This window comes from Hypanus sabinus, chromosome 4 (assembly GCF_030144855.1).
Source record: "Hypanus sabinus isolate sHypSab1 chromosome 4, sHypSab1.hap1, whole genome shotgun sequence".
NCBI classification, from domain to species: Eukaryota; Metazoa; Chordata; class Chondrichthyes; order Myliobatiformes; family Dasyatidae; genus Hypanus; species Hypanus sabinus.
This window is the reverse complement of record NC_082709.1, coordinates 157,835,033-157,842,989: the sequence shown is the minus strand read 5'-3', so window position 1 is coordinate 157,842,989 and position 7,957 is coordinate 157,835,033.

The window sequence follows — 7,957 nt, the reverse complement described above, 5'->3', positions numbered from 1 at the left end:
GGAGGCAATTGATGATGTGAAAAAGCAATGGCAAGAGGAGGTTGCTTCAATGCTAGTGATAATGAAGGAGACACTGAGACAATATGAGATTTAGTACAATCACCGGCTAGAGCAAGAACACTCACAGTGGGCACAGAATAAGCAAGAAATGAAAGCACATGTAACGGAATTGAGAAATGATGAAGACTCAGCATAAAAAAGAATTACACAGTTAATGAATGAAATAGATGAAGAAAAGAAGATTTGTATTTCATTAAAAAATGGAAGTGGAAGGAATTAGGAATGATACAGTCCAAACAGAAGCAGGGAAACAGGTTGCTGAGGAAAATAGCGTGAACTGCTTACCTGAAATTCCAGATTCTAACCAGGAGATGTGTGAGAGTATACCAAAAAGTTTAGCTGAGATACATGAAGAAAAGCTTAAAGCAGAAAAGAAGAAGAAAAAGAAGAAGCACAAGAAGGGTCATGGCTTAGATAGTGAAGAGCCAACTTTAGAGTTCAGTTAGCTGATATAGATTTGTTTATTGGTTAATGGTGTAATGCTTTTTTTAAGGAAAGGAAGATGTGATTCTTCAGAGATTCAGTTAATGGATGCAGATGAGACAAAACATGTAAATATTAATAAATAGACCCCCAGAGAGACTGATAGAGACTTGTTAAATTATGTACTTGTTTTGATTAATGTTGTTAATTTTAAGAAAGGGAAGATGTGGTGATATCACGTCCAATGACATGCCAGTTCCTGATTGGAGAGCACTGAGCATGCGCGGGGTTTTGCCAGACTGTATCAGCATGTGGCGGGGTTAAGATGTGTTTGTTTGTTTCTGTGAATAAAAATTATTTAATTCTTCCAGAATGTGATTCTTTATTGTTAACCCACAGAATGTTTAAATAGAAGCAACATAACATCTGTGTTGACGATCAACAAGGAGGAGACCTGGTTATCAATCCTACGAGCTCCTGTTCGCATGAGTCAGAGAAATCACATCTATTGTTCACCTATTGTGATGGTAGTGTCATAGGTAACCCTAGTTTGTAACGGGGTCCAGAGTAGACCCTATGAACTGTGCTGCTATTAAGAGAGAGAGAGAGGGAGGCATCCAGCGCAGTGAGAGAGAGACAGAAGCTGCTCGAAAGATTGATGTTATGGTTTCTCTGCCAGCATGTTTACCTTTCCCCCAAGGTCACTTGCCTGCTTGTTAAAGTTCCTGCAGAGAGAGCAGGGCGGAGCAGGTTGATGGACAGCTGGTGTCCAACATGGAGAGATAAAGCCAGGTCCACGGTTACACAGACAGACACAGCAGAAGACACACAGGTTCGGACACTGAACGAGCTTTGTTTCACCCACAAGAAGGTGGGGTTTTGGAGGATCGATTCGGGAAAATCGATCAGTGGCTCACAGTGTGAAAAGGTGCAACTGGTGAGGAATCATGAAGAATGGTCGTACATTCTAGGTCATAGTCAGTGACCACAACAGAACTTCAGAAGACAACGGGAAGATCAACGGCACCAGCTCATAAATATCTCTCTCTCTCTCTCTCTCTCTCTCTCTCTCTCTCTCTCTCTCTCTCTCTCTCCTCCTCCTCCTCCTCCTCCTCCTCCTCCTCCTCCTCCTCCTCCTCCTCCTCCTCCTCCTCCTCCTCCTCCTCCTCCTCCTCCTCCTCCTCCTCCTCCGTTTGAAAGAGCCTAGTTTTATTCCTATTTACACACACATAATTGCTAACCTCTTCAATATATTTGCATTTATATTACTGTATTGCTAAGTTACTAATAAACACTATTAGTTCATAGTAATACCAGACTCCAAAGTGATTTCCATTTCTGCTGGTTCTTTAACCCTGTCATGGGGTACGTGACAATAGGGAAATAGAACTGGATCCAGGTCATTTCTGAGGAGGAGCTGATATCATGCCTATGACGAGCCTCTTGAAGCATTTCATCATGGGGCGGCATGATAGAAAGTGCTCTGGCACAGTGGCCTAACAGAGAGTATTACGCCCACAACCCAGGCTTAATTCTGTGCTGTCTGCAAGGAGTTTGTATATCCAGCACCAATAACAATGAGAAACCACAACCAATCACCAAGATTATACAGTAGCATAGCTGTTAGCTCAGCCACTTTACAGTGCCAGCAATCACTGATCGGCATTCGATTCGCATTACTATCTGTAGGAAGTTTATACATTATCCCCGTGACCACCTGGGTTTCCTATGGGTGCTACAGTTTCCTCCCACAGTCTAAAGATGTGCGTGTTGGTGCTGGTAAGTTCTGGGCATGCTATGTTGGTGGCAGAATCAGACTACCTCCAGCACATCCCCGCATGTTGCTTGTTGATGCAAACAAAGCATTTCACAGCATATTTAGATGTACTTGTGACAAATGAGGCTAAACGTTTTTAATCTTTATAGTTGACATAGTGTTTCTATTCTTTATAATTGATGTAAGTGCTACCAGAGGATAGTCATTGAGACAGGTCATCATGTTCTTCCTGGGCACCTGTAGAATAGATGCCTTTGTGAAGCAAGTGGGAACTTCAGGCCACAAAAGAAGTTAAATATGTCTATATAGATCTTTAGTGCCTGGCCATCTGCACCAGACATCTTTGGTGGATTCAGTATTGACAGATGCCCAGATGTGAGCCTCAGAGCCTGAAATTATAGGATCATCCAGAGATGTGAATATCCAACTGAGTTTTTTGTTGCCCTAAAAGGCTACATCATAACGTGGTTTGTATTCTTTAAAAGCCAGAGCAGGTACATTTTTAACCATACCGTTTTCTCAACTTGTCCTGCTATCTTCAAACAATTGTATACATCACTCTTTGGCCACTTTATTAGATACAAGAGATAAACTTAGTGTGGTCTTCTGCTGCTGTAGCCCATCCACTTCAAAGTTTGTTGTGTTGTGCTTTCAGTGACACTCTTCAAGAGTTGTAACACATGGTTATTTGAGTTACTGCCACATTCTTGTCAGTTTGAACCAGGCTGGTCATTCTCCTCTGACCTCTCTCATTAACAAGGCATTTTTGCCCACAGAACTGCCATTCACTAGATGGTTTTTGTTATTCACATCATCCTCTGTAAACTCCAGAGAGTGCCTTGTATGAAATTCCAGGAGATCAGCAGTCTCTGAGATATTCAAATCACCCTGTTGGGCACTGACAACCATTCCATCTCAAAGCCACTTAGATCACATTTCGTTCCCATTCCGAAATTTGTTCTTAACAACAACTGAAGCTCTTGACCATGTCTGCATGCTTTTATCCATTGAGTTGCAGCCACATGATTGGCTGATTAGATATTTGCAACTACAAGGTATACCTAATAAAGTGGCCACTGAGTGTAGATCCAAATTTCTCAGTTCCTGAATGCACACGATAATGGTAACCTTTATATTCTTCCTTCCTTATATTTTTTTCCACAAAATGTATCATTTTTTAAGCTGATGTAGCTGTGGCAATAAAGGAAATTAAAATCTGGTGAGCAGTGAGAGATACAGAGAATCAGTTTGGGTGGAAATAAATATTGGTTGAGGAAAGGTCCCCAGCATGTTGCTTCTGAAAGGTACAAAGCATAAATGAGGAAACATCAAAAGCACATAAGAAGGGAGCTTAAACTATTGATTTTGATTTTCATATTGATTGATCTGAACAAATTCGCAATGGTACCATGGAAGAAGAATTTGTGGAGTGTGTTAGGGATTGTTTCTTAGAACCTACATGGGAAACAGTCTATTTATATATTTGGTCATATGTAATGAGCTGGAATTAATAAAAGATATTGTGGTTCCGGTTACTAGGAAAAGTCGACAAGGGTAAAGCAGTAGATGTTGTCTATATGGACTTCAGTAAGGCCTTTGACAAGGTTCCACATGGAAGGTTAGTTTGGAAGGTTCAATCATTAGGTATTAATATTGAAGTAGTAAAATGGATTCAACAGTGGCTGGATGGGAGATGCCAGAGAGTAGTGATGGATAACTGTTTGTCAGGTTGGAGGCCAATGACTAGTGGTGTGCCTCAGGGATCTGTACTGGGTCCAATGTTGTTTGTCATATACATTAATGATCTGGATGATGGAGTGGTAAATTGGATTAGTAAGTATGCAGATGGTACTAAGATAGGTGGCGTTGTGGATAATGAAGTAGGTTTTCAAAGTTGGCAGAGAGATTTAGGTCAGTTAGAAGAGTGGGCTGAGCGATGGCAGATGGAGTTTAATGCTGATAAGTGTGAGGTGCTACATTTTGGTAAGACTAATCAACAGAGGACTAATCAAAATAGGACATACATGGTAAATGGTAGGGCATTGCAGAATGCAGTAGAACAGAGTGATCTAGGAATAATGGTGCATAGTTCCCTGAAGATGGAATCTTGTGGATAGGGTAGTGAAGAAAGCTTTTGGTATGTTGGCCTTTATAAATCAGAGCATTGAGTAATGTTAAATTTGTTCAAGGCATTGGTGAGGCCAAATTTGGAGTATTGTGTGCAGTTCTGGTCACTGAATTATAGGAAAGATGTCAACAAAATAGAGAGTACAGTACAGAGGAAATTTACTAGATATGTTACCTGGGTTTCAGCACCTAAGTTACAGAGAAAGGTTGAACAAATTAAATCTTTATTCTTTGGAGCGTAGAAGGTTGAGGGGGGGACTTGATAGAGGTATTTAAAACTATGATAGGCTTTTTCCATTGAGAGTAGGGGAGATTCAAACAAGAGGACATGAGTTGACAGTTAAGCGGCAAAAGTTTAGGGGTAACACAAGGGGAAACTTCTTTACCAGAGTGGTAGCTGTGTGGAACAAGCTTCCAGTAGAAGTGGTAGAGGCAGGTTCGATATTGTCATTTAAAGTAAAATTGGATAGGTATATGGACAGGAAAGGAATGGTGGGTTATGGGTTGAGTGCAGGTCGGTGGGACTAGGTGAGAGTAAGTGTTTGGCATGGACTAGAAGGGCTGAGATGGCTATTTCTGTGCTGTAATTGTTATATGGTTATAAAATCAGTCCAGATGAGCTAGTCCGGGGGTCGGCAACCCGCGGCTCCGGAGCCACATGTGGCTCTTTTACGTCTGTGCTGCGGCTCCCTGTTACTTTGGGAAATAATTGGTTGTGGCGATCCTTTTCCTGGCACATCCGAACCGACTCACAATTAGATAGCCTACAGGGGTTTGCGAGCACAGAGCTTTGGAGCCTCTGCGCCATGGGGGGCAGGTTGAGGGAGGCTTAAAAGTGAGGCTGAAGATTTCGAATAAAGTTTTTTCCTTCGACTGCAGTTACCGACTCCGTGTCGTAATTTTAGCGCTGCGTGCAGCACACCGCTACATGGTCAGTATTTAATTAAAATGTATTTTATGTTAGTTTGTTAGTTTTTGAAATGTAAATCTAAATTTGAAGATTATGGTGATCTTGTATAATCTAAATAAGACGTTGTGGCGACCCATTTCCTGACACATCCGAACCGGCTCACAATTAGCCAGCGTTCAGGCTAAGGGAGATAGCCTACGGGGGTTTGTGAGTACGTGTCTTTTGCAGCATCCGCGCCCATGGGGGGCGGGTTGAGGGAGGCTTAAAAGCAAGGCTGTTTAGTTCGAATAAAGCTATCTTTGACTGCAGTTTACTGACTGCGTGTAGCACACCGCTACAACGTGTTTTTATTGCTGGCTGTCCAGAGGGGAGGTGCTGAAACGCTTTGTCGCGTGTCTGGAAGAAGTGAAAACTTTCCTGGGCAGCAAAGGGCTCAACTTTCCTGAGCTGGAACAGTCAGAGTGGCTGGAAAAGCTACACTTCATGGAAGACATGACAGCGCACCTGAACACGCTGAACACAGCTCTTCAACGGGGTAAGGACGTACAGCCCTGCACATGTTGGAGGATGTTTTGGCATTCCAGCGCAAGTTGACGTTGCTTGTCAGAGGTTTACAGAAAGGCACTTTGTCTCACTTCCCCAATTTGAGAGAGTTCAAACAAGGTCACGACATGATAAATTCGGAGTATTTACATTCTGCAATCTTCGCAATGCAAACATCGTTTGGGAAACGCTTCTGTGAGTTCAGAGAGGAAAAAAACACATTATCCTTCCCGGTCACTCCCCTAAGCATCGATCCATCCCTACTGAATTGTCAGGTGTGAGTCAACCTGAACAAGTATGATAAATATTTTAATTGCCTATTATTTTACGTATATTCATATGTTTTCATTGTTCAGTGAAATAGTCCTTTTATTTTTCAGGTTGACAGCTGGCTGACGTTATTTTTGGTTTGCTGCTGGCGGCAAATTTAAGTTTGGCGTTTTTCATAAATACAAGAAGGACTCAAATAGACGTTGAGTATTTTACTTAAAAGTAACCTTCAACCCAACGTCTTTTTTTCGGAGTTCAAAATGTTTTTGTTGCATGCAGAAATGTAATTTCGTTTTCTCTGCAGGAGTTCATCAATTTCATAAATGCAACACATTATAGTTTGTTTATGCATAGCATAAAGGCAAAACAAAACGTTGTATGCAGTGTTATTTCATTTTAAATGTCAAACGGGTTTTGCGGCTCCCAGTGTTTTCTTTTCTGTGGGAAACGGGTCCAAGTGGCTCTTTCAGTGGTAAAGGTTGCTGACCCCTGAGCTAGTCAAAAGGTCAGCAAAAGGGTTAATGAACCAGGTTGCTAACTTGCACTTTTTTATTTGAACTTTGTAGCCTGATGAACTTTTGTCCTGATGAACTTTTGTCCTAGCTTAGGCTTACAACAGACAATATTTTGAAATCTAAATGCAATCCAAAGTGCAGAAAAGAGGAACATTCATATAGCTTAGTTACTGTCTGTTCTATGATTAAAAATACCTTGTGCTACAGATGTAACTATTTGCTTCAAGTTTTTCCTCTGTGGTTTAATACTTAAATTACAAACACTCCATTTCTGTACCGTATAAAAGAAGGAACTTTCCACTACCAGGATGCCCGATTGTGAAGCAGACTCCCCGTGATATATCTTGTAAGTAAAATGGATTTAATCCCGGTCTTCTCAGAGTTCACATTTATTTGTCTAATCTAAATAGTTGGTTTCCCTAACAAAAGGAGTAGAGGGCCGGGAATTGCTCAGAGTGAACTTGTTAGACCAGGGAAGAGGTCAACACATGAGCAGAGACAGTTATTTAAACAGCTAATTCATCACGCAACAGAAATTTATTCCAGTGAGAAAGGGGGATCCCAGGAGAAAGATGAACCATCCATGAAAAACAAATGAGGCTAAGAAAGTATTAAATGATAGACTAGAACACCAGAGGACTGTGAATTTTACAAGAATCAGCAGCAGGAGACTAAAAAGTTGATAAGAAAGGAGTATATTGACTATGAGAGAAAGCAGTCAACTAACATCAACACAAACAGCAAGGGCCTTTATTGATGTGTTGAAAGGAAAAGGGCAGTTATGGTAAATGTAGGACCCCTGGAGAGCAAGACTGGGGAATAAAAAAAAACAAACAATGCGATGGGAGTATGTTAGATCAATGCTTTGCATCAATCTTCACAGAAGGGGAGACTGCAAACATCTCAAAGATTTCTGAGGCACTAGTTTCAAACAATATGAAATAACTTATTCCTCATCATAGTTATTGGAACAACATGGGACTGATGGTAAACAAATCACAAAATCTCAATGAAGTATCAGCCTAGGAGCCATCTCTCTTTTCACCCTCGGTGGCACCCAGGACTGCGCCCAGTAGTTAAGCTGAACTATTTATCTTGGAGTTTAAGGAAATACCTGATTATATATTTGCTGATAAACTACTTGAGTATCACCAGATGAATTTGGTGTAACCATATAGAAACAGAATTACAAATCATCATAATTCAAGTTTATTATTTTAATTGCTAAAAAATTAACATGAGTAATTGCTAGAATCTGCATTGAAAATGCTGAAGATAACAGTGTACCAAAGACCCCAAGAAAATTGCTCATCTTTAATTAAAACTCCTCAA